Raw genomic sequence first — 16946 nt, 5'->3', positions numbered from 1 at the left:
GAGGCAAAGTACTTGCCATATGTGTTCAGTTAGGAGCATCCTTCCACATGACTGGGAACAAGCAGATTTTTAGCCACTTAAAAGAGAAGGACATGCAATTTCAAATTGAGCTAGGAGATGATGATCAGTGTGCAGCTAGAGGAGTTGGTATTGTCAGTTTTCAGAGGGAGTTAGGTAATCCTCTTCATCTCAAAGATGTCCTCTATGTTCCAGGATTAAGGCAAAATCTTGTTTCGGTAGCTACCCTTGAGGACAAAGGATATGACATAATCTTCAGCAGAGGTAAGGTATACCTCTAACACTTATCTTTTGGATGTAAGAAGAGTTAAAAATATGCAACTGCAGTCAAAATTCCACTTTGGACAGCTCACTTGATGGAGATAATAATTGCATTTAATTCCTCTTTTCAAGAGGACCAAAATCGGCTTAAAGATCACTCAAATCGGATAAAAGAAAGTGTATTTAATATTTATGAATAATATCCCACATGTGCATATTTGATAAGGTCGGCCCTAAAGCAAAGTGGACCCTCTTGGAAGGCTATAAATACAAGTTCCCTCTACCTCATTTAGACACAATCCTGAGACACTCTTCTATCTTGTTTTTGGCTCACACAAGTATGAGGTTCGTCCGCGGAGGAATAGGTTCACTCTGAGGTTTAATTGTAGGGTCCGAAGCTCGCATTTCAAATCTAGGGTTTTTGGTCATAGTAGCAGGGATAGAGCAGAAGGATCTCAACCACAGTCGCTCTCACATAGGCTCATGCGTGCGACTGGAGCCTTCCAGTCGCACAGACAACTCATTGTGCATGTGACCGGGAGTTAAGGTTTTCACAGACACAATCGCTCGCTCACCATAGACTAGATCCAGCCCTAGTCGCTCGCTCGCCAGGCTTAAGGGTGCGACTATGCTGCTATAGTCGCTCGCATAACGTCTTGAAGGGTGCGACCGAAGCTTAGAAACAAATCTGGGTCGATCCGACCACAGTCGTTGTGCTTCAGAGAGCGACCACGAAGCTATAGTTGCTCAAATGACTCCTCCTCCATGCAACCAGTAACTAAAAGATGAAATTTCAGTTGTCTGAAGATCTCGCTCTGTGACCACAGGGTTCGGCAATTGACTACAGTTAGTGAAAATTCAGTACAAACTTCAGAATCAGTGTTTTAGAGTATAAGTTTTGTTGGGTTTATTTCATGGATGTTGCAGTTGTTTTTGTTGGTTAGCTGCATAGATGAAGATATGGATCATTGTACTCTCTTTTGTTGAATCATTTGATGACAATCTATAAGAAGAAAAATTTGCAAGGGTTTCCCCATAGTGATTTTGCCCTAGTCTCCAACCAATCTTGGTGTCTCTATGTGTGAATGCTTTTCTTCTAATGATCCTTTATGTTCTGCTGCATTGATGATGATGGTATTTTTCTTTCTACATAGTTGCATATGATGATGAATAATGATGTAAATCTGAATAATGTTTTTGATGTTATGGGGTGAACTTCAGGTGTTAATGAAGAAATGCAATTATCAAAGAAAAGAACAATATAGCCCTATGAAAAATTAACAAGAAACAAATAGGTGTGAGATTGAAGAATCTCTACAAGTTGCAGGTAGAGACAAGTGCAACCTTGAGCAACAAGGCAAGGAGAGCTAAGAGTAGAGATGTGATGGTCGAGCGAGAGTAGGAAAGAGCTCTCAAGATGGAGCCTCAACCAATATCTAAGTTTGAGTCTAAGCTAGTTGGAAGTTGGGCTGACCAGCAGGATGATGAGGAGCATAGCCCAAGGTGAGTGGAGGCAACTACTCAATTAAAGACTCCCAGTATAGGGCGAGTTCGAGTCAAGTGGGCAGAGGATTTGGTTAATGGAGATCATAAGAGAGTTGAATCTTCCAATATCACTTCCAACCAGAGGAAGCAACCACAGAGGTACACAAGGTACATGGGACTTATGGACTCGTAGAACATGGTGGGAAAGAACGAGTCTTCAGATCAGGGTCCGTAGAAGAAAGCAGGGAAGTCTTCTAGTTCAGAGGGAGCAACTGCAACAGCGGAGAATGTGGTAGTTTTGGAGATAGATCCAGGCGCACGAGGTTCTTCCAAAAGCACCTTCTTCGCTAAGAGGGGTCGTTGAAAATAGTAGCGAGAAAGGTCCTTCTCTGACTTGTGCCTTAGTCAAAGAGACCAAGAAGTAGTTTTCCTTAGCATGCACGAGTTCCTAAAATTTAGGACGAGTTCCTAAAATTTAGGACGAGTTCCTAAAATTTAAGAACAAATTCCTAAAAATTAGGTCGAGTTTCTATAAGTTAGGACAATTCATGAAGCAGTTTGACTTATGCGTGGAATAGAAGGCTCAATTTGTTGTCTTCTAGTGCAAGTTATTTTTGGGAAAAGACAAACAAGTGAGTTTCAACTTATAATTTGAGGCAGGACAAGGTGCATGAGTTAGTTCACTCATCAATTACAAATCAAATCCTAAAATAAAAACTTGCCAGATTTAGCCTATTCGAAAAGCTTATAAGGAGGACCAAGGCACAGAATTATTCAATTGTTTTGTGAACACGAGTTGGTGAAACAAAGTAATAGAGAGCACATGTTTGTGTGTGAGCTTGTTAGAGTAGTAGTGTGCAAGAGGAGCTTGTGCACAGATTGGTCAAGGCTATTTTTCCCTTTGGCAATTGCACTAGCAATTAGGAGCTATTTACTAATTAAATAAGAGCAACTTATGCACATAGATTGAGGGAAGCAGATCAAGGGTCTTGCAGGTGTTTCAAGCTTAGGACAAGGAGAGAAAGCCAGATTGGTTTCTAGTGATACAAAGTTGTATTGTAAGAGATTTGTTGCTCATTTTCTATCAATAAAATTCTCAATCAAGCAGAGGGATTTCCTAGTTAGATAAAAATTGTATTGCTGAATTATGTCGTTGTGTATTTATTTTTGTTCCTATTCTGCTGCAAATAAGTAGAGAAATTATGTGTCTATATGAAAAGAAATTAGTTTCAGATTGTTCATATTAACATTTGCAGAATTTCGTGGATTTTTTACATTGAGCCTTGTTGTCTGAGAGTCCCTCGAGGACCGAAACATGCATATTCCTCACACACACACGTCAATTGGATGTAGCTTAGGTGGTGGGGAGAAATGTTCTTATCCTCACTACCCAAGTTCAATTCCTGCATAATAACATGTTGAGATCATCATGAGTATATCCTTGTAATGGTTTTCAGCCTTGTTGTCTGACAGTCTCTCAAGGACCAAAACATGTATATTCTCATATGGAATACCAGTCTAGATCCATCTTAACTTCAAATCTATCAAGTGCCAAAAAGGATCAAATCTCTCAAGGTGCAAACCTCTTTTTTCAAAGCAAAAGAGATTTGATCCCTCTCGGTGCTTGATAGATCCGGACTTAAGATAGATCTAGGTTGCTCTACGTGCTCTGGACTTGACCTTGATGAATTACACCAACATGCCTTCTGCAAATGAACTGGTGACCTGAGGAAATAATCAAAACAGAGAGGAAAACTAAGAAAAATTTGTTACTGTCTTTGCAGAATTACTTGATAGAAGGGTTGTCTGACCAAACCTGACAGTCAACTAGTAGACCAACAGAAGTCAAGATTTCTGAATATCAAATCATACTGATAGATAAACAGATTTAGTCTACTGGTCAGAAAAAGTAATGTCACAACAAGAAAAGGAGACTCCAATGCCCAAAAGAGAATCATGTATATATATTATAACGACTATCCCAATTTAAAAGCCGTGCCGGAAGCATGGTCGAAGGTCCTCAACCATCTAGATAGCTTAGGTTATCAGGATCCTCCCAAACACATCGAATATCAGAAGAATATTTCAAACAATTACATTATATATTACATATTTTACATAGCATATGTAGTTAACAGGTTTGTAGTGTAGTAAATTCTCGATATACCATATGGTGGCAGGAAATTCAAGAATTTTTAACTGGCAATTCTGCAATTCTACCTTTTCTTGATCAGAAAACCACATTGATATAACCGACTTACATATTTTAACTGTGAAACTTTGTGGTACAGGCCAGTAATTTCGTCATCCAAATCTCCGTGTATAGGACCACTCTCAACTGCAACTGATCAGCAGGTGGAACCGACCTGCTACTGAGCCCATCCCTGCATCCACCATTCCTACCAGCCTTGAGAATTTGAATTTCATTTTATTTGAATTTCATTTGATTACACAGGCATATATCCAATAAAAACTGATGCACATAAAGATGATTGAATTTGCCTGCAGGAAAGCAAGGCCATTGCAAGGGATGTGGCCGGTCGAATCAACTAGGGTATAAATCCCAAGTCCCAAGACAACAAGCTAAAATTTTCTAAATAAATGCTTTTCAAAAAAATCGACCGAAGATATCAGGAGAGTTTCTAATGGTAACACATGACAGTAACAGGTTATTATTTAGTTCTTTGTGCACAATCACACAAAGTTACTTGTTAAGTTTCCCACCTAGAAGGGTGAAACAATAATGTTTTTTTCAATTAATTCTTTTAGCCCACCTATCAAAATTATCAGAACAGGTTAAAAAATTCCAAGCCAGAAGAGTAAGAGACTAAATAGTTTCGTTTTTTACCAAATTTTCTCGGAAGAGTTGTCAGCCTAAAACAATTGTGATCAAACAACCCACCAACCTTTTCAAAACAAAATTGAAACGCAAATGCGTCAAACATTTCACTGACATCTGGAAATTTGGGGTTTGCATGTACCCACCCAGATTTGAAGGGCCGTGCGCCAAATAGAGCACCCCTTAGCCGATTCGCCATACAGACAGATCGATGGACGGAGCAGGAAAGATCAACTACTATCATCTTACGCACTCACCTACCCAAGATCAAATTCGTCTACCTGGCTGCAAGTGCTCGCAGAGTTACCTTGTCTTTTCCTCATCAATTTTCTGAGAATAGTTACCTTGTCTTTTCCTCATCAATTTTCTGAGAATATTTCTGTTTTGGACACACGAATCTCTTCCAGTCCAAAGCATATATGTGGCCATACACGACCGTAGGCTTAAAGTCATAGGCTAATCGAATTTGGGATGAAGAAAAATTCATAGATAAAGCTAAGGCTTCATGAGTGGGCCAACGCTTTCGGCGCTTCCTAAATATTACCCAATTTATAACCTATGTAGCGTATTTTTTAATGTTTTATTTGCGGAGTCTAGGATGGAGGAGTCTATTCATTAAATTTACTTTATCCCGGGTGGAGGAGTCTATTCGTTAAACTTACTTTATCACGAGTGGAGGAGTTTATTCGTTAAACTTACTTTATCACAACGGGTCAAAGATGTCCCCTCATGGGATTTGAAACTTGGTGGAAGGGATAACATCATATTTAACTTACTTTATCACAACGGGTCAAAGATGTCCCCTCATGGGATTTGAAACTTGGTGGAAGGGATAACATCATATTTTGCCAACCACTCGGTCGTCCCATGAGGAGAGTTAAAGACTAATACATATTTGTAAAACAAATTACAAAGATGTACAAGTCATGAAATCTCGTTATGGGAAGACCAAGTAGTTTAAAAGGTCTCATTCACCAATTTGATGTCAGACTCGGCAATGAATGTAAAATTGATTTATTATTATTTAAAATTAAATTATTATAGTATTAATAGTATTTATCGCATTCTTAAAGTGCACAATATATATATCGATAGATATATAGATATATATTATTAATATTTATGGCATTCTTAAAGTGCACAACATATATGAGTCTCTACATTATTAGCATTTAAAAAAATTGACATCTTATATTTATTCATCAATCTATATATAACGCCAACATAGTGAAGTAGGGTCCCTTACAAATGCAACTTTATTCTTCCCTTGTTATAACAATATTGAGCATTGATCTACTCCTCATATTTCCACAATTAGATCATGCATGAGAAATGCTAATAATATTTCACCTTATTGGTCTCAACCATTAGCATAGTCATCATCACATGTCCATTCATTTTGCTCCAAGTTAACTACAACCAATCTCAAAATATTAGACAACATATTATATGTCCTTCGCCTTCACCTTGCTAGTCCGAACCATTCATAAAGTGATCATCGTGTTGATCAAGCCTTGGCACCTTCAATGGACTCAAGGATGGCATCATGCCTTATTCCCTTTGCATCGAGATTGTAGCATTAGATTCAACCCTGTCATGTGCATAAACAATTGTAAAAGAATGATAACATATCTTTTACTCAAAGAAATAATCGGTAACGTCCGCTTGGGGTAGCTCAACTGGCAATGGTCGTGGAAATGAAGTCTCAGCGAACCGGAAGTCTTGGGTTCAAATCTCGTGTTATCCCCCCAATTGAGATGATAAGTTGGACATGATGAAGATGTAGTCCTACCAAGATTACAAACAAAAAAGGTAACATATCATTCTTATTGTCTAGAACATAGTTAATTATCCTTCTTAGCCTCTTTGATAAAACAAGGAATTGGTGATGCTAACTGCGAAGTTATAAATATCAGCAATAAGATTTCCAACATAAACCCTCATTGTTTGGTTTCCATAAGAAAAATATTATCGTGTTTTTTTTGTAAATAAAAAACATAGATAATTATATAGTTTTTGAATTCAGGCTTCTATGATCCATATTTTATAAATTGAAATTCTTTCGGTAAAAATCACATTAGAATTTTTGTCTCTATGCATTTTGAACCATCCATTGTGGTTCATCGTCAGGATGATGAACCACACTGGATGGTTTGAAACACATAGACACAAAAAATCTAATTTGATTTTTACCAAAATAATTTCAATTTACAAATTATATAGTTGTTAAAAAGTGTACACTACAATAACCAAGTTTGTGTTGATGACCCCTACAAACTTGGATATGGGGTCCAATATTCAATTTCTCGCACCTTTGATTGAATTTGGTGTTTACAGCCATGATCAATGAAATCCAAATTACAACTTGACTATTGGACACTTCCTACATATGTGCCAACCAAGGTTGTGTCTCCTTATTGGGTTGGACCTTGAACATTTGTGAGTTTATAATTTTTCCCCTTCTTGTCCATGGTTTCAGCCATCACACAATGAACTTCCATAATTTTTTATGAAAAAGCATTGTGAGATCCATTCATAAGCCATTTCCTAAACTCAATAATTGCTAAAAAAAACCTTAAAAGGAAACATTAATGTACAAATTGACATGTTTCCAACATAAGATGTTGAAAAGGGGGAGGATTTTGGGTAATCCTTAGATATCAATGTACCTCCATTCATGTCTCTTCAAAAGTTGTAGGCATGTAAGAGTTAATAAAAAGGTATGGCTGCAAAACAATGTGCATGTCAAAGAGCTCAATATTTATATTTTCTCACACACACACGCACACATATATATAATGAATATTTGTATTTTTATAATGTTTATATATTTATATCCCAATGTGGTGTTCTAATGCCAAAGTGAACATCAAAACACAGTGATTCAATATATGAGTTATCACTTGTTCACGTTGGAGAACACATTCCATCACTCACTAAGCGAGGGGGGAGGCAGAAGCCAATGACAATAGATATGAACACACTGCCCACCTATACTTGGCACAACTAATGAAGGGAGGGTGACATTGCAGTTGCCATGTGTGGAGTCACAAACAAACATTCTCCCTGCTAGGTGAATTTACTCTGCCAGGGGAGCATTGAAGGATTTCCTTCAATGCACTAAGCTTTCCAATGTGATGCACTCTACTAGCATAATGTATCTAACAAGGTTACAATTTTCATATATGAGCTATAAATCCACGAAGGAATTGTGTCATGCCAACAAAGGAAACTGGATCACTTTCTTTATTATGACAGCCTTGCAAGTTGAAGGACCAAACCCCTTGATCTAGTCCCACTGAACTCCTTCATCACTGATACTCCTCAAAACTTCACTCCCTGCAAACCTACATGTGAAAACTTCTCCATATGCAATTATATCATGTTTCATCTATGTTCGCCTCATACACCCTTTGGTCCACCCTCTAGTTCTAAAATAGCTTGTTTCGTTATATACTCCCCTATCATTTCTCATTGCAGCTTCTCTTTGTGCTTATACATTTCCGAGAGTCTTAACAGCCTTTGTTCTAGTCCCAAATTTCTAGCTGCTTGTGTCTTTCTCGCATAGAAGTCTTCCATCCACTCATGTTGATCTCGGTTGTCCTCACGATGCCAAGAAAATGAGCCTGAGCATGGAGAGGAGTAGGCGGTCACAACATGCAAGGTAACACGAAATCTTAGGCCTAAGTCTGAGCATTAGCAAAGAAATTTCTGGAGGACACCCTGGTGGTCGTGCAACATGAAATTTTTTACATCAAACAAGAATTGATAGATAAGCATGTAGAGCCTTTGGATTCAGATGGCTTGTCCTAGGTGGAGGATTAGGTCCCTGACCTGGGTGCCCCTTTAGAGAAACCAATACCTCCACATAGTACACTTGTATTGACACCACAACCACCTACAGGGCAAGGTGATATTTGAATGTAACGAGAGTAGGGTTGAGCTCCTCCTTCACATGGGGGAGATTCACTTGCTCTTTTATATTATGGATGGTCCACTGCAATGCCTGGATGCAAATCTGCTCAGAGATCATGAACAACCACCCTCGGCAAGGCCTTCACAGATTGGATGTTACATGCACCTTCTATGGCTTACAACCTTTACTAGTATGTTTAGTTTTGTCATAGTCCTTAATTAATCTGTGTTTTATAGTGTTTTGTTTGCATGCATATCATAGATTACGAAGCCTCTTTTGTTATTAGTATTGAGCATGGTTAGTTTTTATTTGGACTTTCATGAACCAAATAGTAGGACTCTGGGCCAACCTTCTAAGCATGGTTTCCATTCAAGCAGGCTAGAACTGGTTGTGGATGTGATATATGATTTTCTCTATACATATATTTTTTCATGATATAAGATGTGAATTTACAAAAAAAAAATGTTTAAATATTTATATTCAAAACATATATTTACATATTTGTTATTTAATATTTTCATATATATATATATATATTGTACCTCATATTTCTATTTGTATGTTTTTAAATTTCTATTATTTAGATTTGCAAGTAAACTTAGATTATTATCCATATAGCTTATTGAATAATCTTGATGTTACGAATATAAAAGAGGATCTATTTTACCTAATTGCCCAAAGATGGACCCTTTATTGGATTCAAAACATTGACAACATTGGAACAATTAAAGAATCTTTTGCTTGGAAACTTGAATCACAAACCAAAATATGACCGAAAATTATGCATTCTTAAAAGGCATTTCTTTAGCTCAAGTTCTTCACCAAGAGCGGCTTCTAATGTTTGGATATTCCCAACTCATAATAAGTTATATGGTCAAAGGCACAAATGCACAAGAAATCAAGCTCACTTCTATCATCATTCGAGTACAATATCAAGCTTCTCGTTTAGCATGTCCAATTGAATGGTATCACATTAAGAGGGATCTCAATCAACTAATGGATCACTAAGGTAATTACACCATTAACCTAGACTAAAAGGGGGGCATATCTTTCAAAGATATACATGACAATCGTCATATTCTTTAACTCCTTAATCTATCGAGTGTCAACTCTTCTTTGTACCACATGGAATCGTTAGAATCTTCCTTGCATCGTGATCAATTATCATCCACCTCCCATATCCATTAAGAACCATAGAGTGTATGCTTTGGGTATAATCACGCTCGTTGTTGGGTAGCGGAGGTCCCGCGTAACGGTTTTGGGGCAGAAAGCCCAAAAAGCAGGATTAAATTATTGTAAAAACTATGAAGTATGCGAAGCGCGAAGTATAATAGGATTGAGTCAAAGGGTAGTCCGCCCGAAAATAATGTAAAGAAATATAAATAGAGTTGGCCCGCGCAGGGATCGCGGGCCAAGGAAGGGTATAAATAGAGCGCGGCTCTATGAGGGAAAGGCAGTTCCAGTTTAGAAGAATATGAAATGTAATGGGTTTTTAGAAGAAGATACTCTGAAAGCGTATGTAGGTCCAAGTCAAGGGTTGGGGTAGTAGATAGAGGCTCTACAGCTTTGCACGCAGAGGCCTGGAAAGTCCACCACTGTGTGCACGAACCCCTGTAGCTGAGTCCGCAGGAAGGATCTGGATGTATTGAGGATAAGTAGAAATAAAGGTAAGTTTCTTCTGAAATTATGTGTTCCTTCTGAGCTGTCACGAATCTGACTTTCATAATATCTGTTTAATTTAATCTGCTTATGGTATGAATGAATGTAAATCTGGGTTCATTTTAATGCGCGAATCAGTTGTGTTGGTCAAATGTTTTCTTAAAAACCCTGTTAATTTGTAACAGCATCCTCCAATATAATAGCGCACTAATAAGAAAGATATAATCAACCTGGATCTGTGCGAATACCGAGTAGCACGGAGCTGTAAACCAGTGCACGAAACCTCTAGACCACACCAAGACATCCCTAGGGTGCAGAAACCTGGTTCCAGCACCCTCCCCTGCTACCTCGGGTGAGACCTCAATCCGCGCTCCGCGGGCTGTTGCTGAAAGGGGCGGTAGCTGCGGGATTTGTTTGGCTAACTAACTCTTCCGAACCTAGATCAGGCCCATATAAGCCAACACTCATCCTTTCCCACACTTAAACTATGGGAAAAGACATGGATTTTGATGCAAAAATTCGGTTTCCTCCTTGGATCTATAACTTGGTTGATTGATTGGTTTGGGTGACTAGATTTGGTTACAGTCTTTCACAACTAACCTTTTCCATAGTGGATATGGATTATGGGGAGCTATGAGCCACATGTAGTTCCCTATGCCAAAACTCTATGGCCATTGAAGAACTATGCTTCGAAAATGATATTCTCTCAAAAATAATGGAGGCTTTAGAAAACAACCCAATGAAAAATTTGAACATGTCATTAAGCATTCTACCACATCTCAAGCATCTAGTCGACAACCCAGAAAATAGGGTCAACATCTTAGATAAGAAGTTGACACTTGTGGCCAAGCAGAAGAAGCTAGTTGGAACACACCTAAAAGATCATGAAAGATCCTCCATCCAGCTCCTAGTCAACCTCTCATCATCCCACTTTAGCACTTTAGATGGCTTTCATATTCATCCATCAATTGATTTTTTTATCGTAGGTCTCCTTAGTTTCACTGTAATTCTTATGGTTTTTTGGTCCTAAATTGTACTCTCATATCTTCACTATGGTGACTTGGTTTTCCTATCACACATGTTTTATGATATCTACAATAAACAAACATTGTAGCATTGGTCTGGTTGGGTCATGCAAACATGGTCTGCTTTTTTGTTTATGATCAAAATTCCATCCCAAAATAATCTTGTTTATTACAATTTTTTAACAATAGCTAAAATTTAATTAAATTCAACGTATATAAAATATTTGTTATCTAATTTTTTTATATATACAATTAAAAATGTATAATATATTTCTTAGGGGAAATTACAAATTGTTTTAAACATATTATTTTATTTTTTCTTTCTTAATTTGATTATAGGATTATGTATTATTATAATATTTTATTACAATAATTTAAATTTATTTTAAGGGGTAGCAGGAGGGGTAGAGTTTCTTCATGACCCCAAGGAAGTCAATGTTATAGAGTATTCATGGGGTTTAGCGCACTTAACGAATAACCAAATCGAAGCCTATGGTTCTATCAAGGTATTTTGTTGGCAAAAAAAAATGGTGTTAGTGTGCTTACTATATTGGGAGATTCTCTCCTAATTCTTCAACATTTGGTTAAGAACTCATCCACGAAGGAAAAATCTCTAGAGTCCCTTATGAAAAGAATCCGAAAAGTTGTTGAAGGAATCCCCTCACTAGAATTCTTCCATGTCCAAAGAGACTTCAATAAAAAAGTGGACCATTTTGCTAATGAGGGATGTAAATTGTGTATTTTGAAAGCTAATGGCTAAATTATGCCTTCTCTAATCCCTTAGAAATGAATGGAGTTAAACTTAAAAAAAAAAAAAAAAAAATTGTTAAAAAGGAACTTTTATTTTAGAATAAATATGAGGGGCCCATGGAACCACGTGTTAACCCCACGAAGATATTGCATGTAACCAGACCTAAAAATCTCTCCTATATCATTTCACAAGTTGTGAAGCTCTAGATGGTTGTCTTTCCAGGGATCCAAGTACTAAGTACCTCACCTCTCAAATCATGCTCATATGGACTACTTTCAATTCGCATAGAAAGTTAACTATGAAGAATTGTTGTGGCCGATGTGTTAGTGAATGTGGGGATATAGTGAAATGATGGCTCGATGATCCAAGTGGATATTGTTGGCCACCCACCTAGTCCACTTAGACCCAGTTCTTTCAATTTCTTTAATTGTAGCACAATTTACTATTTTTTGCAGTTTTTCGGGTATCGCACGTGTCAAACAAAGATCGTATGCCAAAGTTACGACCCTCAAACGTTGGTGCACCAACTAACCCTAATGGGGCCCACAAACTTTTGGCTCTTCATCTCCTGGGGGTAAGTTTTTGGATGTTTGGGATTTTCCCTTGTTTCTCAATAATAAAAGGCCCACGAGCCTCATTGTAACACAGTTCAAAGGCAGGTAGGTGCCACATCTATCCTTAGAGATAAGCTACCATCGCCCGAGCTAGTTTATTTTCATTCTACATGTAAACTATTTTCAATATTTTGTTATCAATGAATTGAACTTCAGTTTCCATTGTAGCTCTGCAAATCTATTGGTCATGCCTTTTGGGTTAACAAATTCCCCTACATCTTTTATGAGGTTTGTGAATGACATCTCGTGGCCCTTTAGCAACTCGTTTGTGGTTGTATATCTGGACGACATCCTCATCTTCAGCAAGAGTTGGGAGGAGAACTTGCAACACATTCAAAATGTCCTACAAACCCTACAACAACACAAACTATGTGCCAACTTGGAGAAATGCACCTTTGGCATGAGCCAAGTCCACTATCTTGGTTACATCATTGATGAGCAAGGCATGCATTTGGATTCAACTAAGATCCAAGTCATTCGAGATTGGTCATCTAGCCCTGACCACTCTAACAAAGCTTTGCAATTTTTTGGGCCTTGCCAATTTTTATCGAAGGTTTGTGTTGGGATTCTCTCATATCACTTGGCCATTGAGTCAAGTTACCAAGGGCGGACCAAAATAAATATATATATATATATATATATATATAATTTTTATTTTTTTTTTGTTGGTTTGATGATCCAAGTGGATATTTGTGGCCTTCCACCTATTCCACTTTTACCCCCAGCATTGTCTCTTTCAGTTTCTCAGTTTCCTTAATTGTAGCACAGTTTACTATTTTTGACAGTTTTTCGAGTCTCGAACTTTCGGAGCCGTTTTGAGACCCTAAACGACATTTTTTTGGGGAAATTGGGCAAATGCAACCTTTTCACTAATGTTTGCAATCGAAATTTGTAGTCCTCGGATATATCTTTCTAACGAGGTATTGTGGGCATCAAACAAAGATTGTATGCCAAAGTTACGACCCCGGGAAGTTGATATACCAATTTACCCAAATGGGACCCATAGCTTTGGCACTTCATCTCCTAGTGTTAGGTTTTTGGATGTTTAGGGTTTTCCATTATTTCTCAATAATAAATAGGCCTTCGAGCCTCATTGTAACATAGTTCATAGGCATGTAGTTGCCACATCTCTCCTCAGAGATAAGCTACCATTGCCCGAGCTAGTTGGTTTCCATTCTGTTTGTAAGCATATTTCAATATTTGATATTAATGAAATGAAGTGTTATTTATGTTGCATATCTATATTTATGGCTATATCTATGATTTGTTGTGTGCTTGTTTAAGTTTGAATCAGTGGTACCAGAGGGGTCTGCTCTTTCTTTGGTTTTCTTTGCATGTCTCCAATGAGGCTGGGATATAAGGAGTTAGGGCTCGAACTGGTCGAACCTTTACAAGACCAGCCTTGGAAATCCCGATGGCCTCCTATGGCTGAAGAGAAAGAAGACGAGGGGGCACGAGATGCTTCCAAAATCTTGCTCGAAGAAGCCCTCGAGTGACAAAGGAACACAGTTATGGACAACTTTTCCCAGATCCTTCAACAACTATCCAAAGGGGACACATCTTCTTCTAGCAACCACCCTAGAAGCACCACACCCTTTAAGGTAGAAGTTAACTTTGACATTCCCATATTTGAAGTTCAGATAGATGCAGACGACGTAGATAAATGGTTAAATATGCTAGAAGGATATTTTTTTGTTCATAATTTTTCCAGTCAAGAAAAGATTACTTTTTCACTTCTCAAAGTCGCCCCCCACGTCAAGGACTGCTGGGAAACCTACTGTGAGAAGAAGGACGAAAGTACACCCTCATTATTTTCAACCACACCCACTTGGAATTCATTCCGGGACCCCATCAAGGAGCATTATTACCATGTGGGGAGCTATGAGGATAAATACATAAAGTGGACCATGCTGTGGCAGGGAAGAGACCAATACGTGTCAAATTTTACCAATGTTTTTCATACCCTTCACACGAAGTTTGGTATCAAGGATTCTGAGCGACATTTGGTACTCGAGTACTGCAAATGTCTACACAGAGACATCCAGGACGAGATGGATTTCCTGGACATCTCATCGCTTGGCATGGCGTAGCAATATGCTGTCAAGATTGAGCAAAAATTTAAACAGAAGAAGTGAGACTTTGGATTTGTGAATCCAAAGCAAGGGAAAAGCGCCCCCAAACCGCGGAGAAAAGGACAAAGCCAAGGCGGGGCGACCCAGGACAACCCACCGAAGCCAGAAGAAAAGAAAAACACCTCGAAGATAAATAAGGACACGAGAAAATGGTGTGAGTTCCATAAGAGCTCCACTCACAAAACAAGTGAGTTTCGGGCCAAGTAGTCATTGGTGGCTGAGTTGAAGGCTTCTGAATCAGACGCATGTTCCAACTCTGAGTCAGAACCTGACAAGGGAATGACAAAGGGAAGCAGATCATTTACGCGGAGCCCAGTGCCACTATGACCACCACCAAGATTCAGAAGAATGAGCCTGAAGATCCAGAGGAGGGGGAACCCTTCTTCCACTCACAGATGTGGGTTAAGGGTTCTCCGCTGCAGTTCATTGTCGATGGCGGGAGCCAAAAGAACCTCATTTCAATAGAGGTCGTGAAGCGGTTAGGTCTACAAACTACAACACATTTGCAATTGTACACCATCGGGTGGCTTCACCAAGGATGAGATCTTCACGTCATCCAACAGTGTCGCCTTCCCTACAGAATGAAGCCCTTCACAGATGAAGTATTGTGTGATGTTGCTCCTCTTGAAGTTTGTGGTGTATTCTTAGGACAACCATACTTGTGGAAGCAACATGTTGTATATGAGTCTAAACCTCGCTCTATCATTATTACTTTGGGTAATAAATTGTACAGGATACTTGAGGTAGCCCCGCCTACCGTCATCTCTTTGATCTCTGCAAAGCAATGTGGTAAGATCATTTCACAGACCAGGAAATTTGTTTTCCTTATGATTCGCCCTTAGGGCAAGAAGAATATTGTGGCCATGACTTCCAAATGGGGCTCCTCCGCAGAGTAGCAACAAATGGATATGGTCGTGGAGGAGTACAAGGACATTTTCACCTCACCTACAAGGGTACCTATGCACTGTCAGGTCAAGCAATCCATCGATCTGACCCTGGGCGCGTCGCTACCCAATGGACCAATCTTTCGATGCCCTATTATGGAGAATGATGAGATCAAGAGGCAGAATCAAAAGCTTTTGTAGAAAGGGCACATCAGGCCAATCTCATTACCATGTGGGAACCCAATTGTATTTGTACAGAAGAAGGATGGGACCTAGAGACTCTGTATTTACTATCAAGCGCTGAACAAGATCACTGTTTGGAATAGGTACCCAATCCCACGGATTAATGACCTTCTGGACCAGATCAAGGTGGCCCAATATTTCAGCAAGATTGACTTGAAGTCTGGTATCACTAGGTACCTATCGAACCCTCCGATGTGTGGAAGACTGCCTTCAAATCCAAGGAGGGCATTTTCGAATGGTTGGTCATGCCTTTCGGGCTGACGAATTCGCCCGCAACCTTCATGAGATTGATGGACGACATCTCTTGACCATTTACCAATGCATTCATGCTGGTGTATTTAGATGACATCTTGATCTTCATCCAGAGTTGGGAAGAGCACCTCCACCATATTCGACAGGTCCTCCAAACCCTGTGACAACACAAGTTGTGTGCCAATCTGGAGAAATGCACTTTTGGCATGACCCAGGTTCAATATTTGGGGTACATCATTGATGAGTAGGGTGTACATGTGGACCCAACCAAGATACAAGTCATTCGAGATTACCCAACCCCAACCACTCTAACAGAGCTCTGCAGCTTTCTGGGCCTTGTCAATTTCCACCGCAGGTTCGTGTTGAGGTTCTCTCATATCACTTGGCCTTTAAGTCAAGTCATTAGGGGTGGAGCGAAAGAAAATTTATTTTGGTTTGAAACCCAACAGAATGCGTTTGTCGAGTTGAAGCAACGCCTCTGCTCTGCACCAATGCTCACATTACTAGACCTGCAACAACCATTTGAGATTGAGACAGATGTCTCCGACTATGTTATTGGTGCAATTCTTACTCAACAGGGGAATCCAGTGGCTTACCATAGTGAGACACTTTTAGACATAGTCTGAAAGTATCCCACCTATGACAAATAAATGTATTCCATTGTGTAGGCATGTTGTCAATGGAAGCATTACATTATGTGGAAGGAAATGGTCATCCACACAGAACACCAACCCCTGCAATTCATACAGACACAAGGGAAGTTACAGAATGATTGCCATCAGAAATGGTCCACATACCTGCAACAATTCCATTTGAACATTAAGTATAAGAAGGGAAGCACCAATAATGTTGCAGACTGCATTAGCT

At 39.0% G+C, this 16946-nt stretch overlaps 1 long non-coding RNA gene across 1 annotated transcript in view; it reads right to left on the bottom strand.

Moving 5' to 3' along the window:
- Window positions 1–5077, bottom strand: part of LOC149180568 (uncharacterized) — a 30881-nt gene extending 25804 nt beyond the window's left edge. Inside the window, exons 1-2 of the long non-coding RNA XR_016256938.1 lie at window positions 4750–5077; window positions 4026–4148 (exon numbers count right to left, since the gene is read on the bottom strand). This is a non-coding gene — a long non-coding RNA (uncharacterized LOC149180568). The remainder of the gene's footprint in view (window positions 1–4025; window positions 4149–4749) is intronic.
- Between the last annotated feature and the right edge of the window lie 11869 nt (window positions 5078–16946).

This window comes from Pinus tabuliformis, chromosome 3_2 (assembly GCF_031772625.1).
Source record: "Pinus tabuliformis cultivar Carrire ecotype Pingquan chromosome 3_2, CPIR1, whole genome shotgun sequence".
Classification (NCBI taxonomy): Eukaryota; Viridiplantae; Streptophyta; class Pinopsida; order Pinales; family Pinaceae; genus Pinus; species Pinus tabuliformis.
The sequence above is the reverse complement of the archived record's forward strand: the minus strand, read 5'-3'. Positions and strand labels throughout refer to the sequence as shown.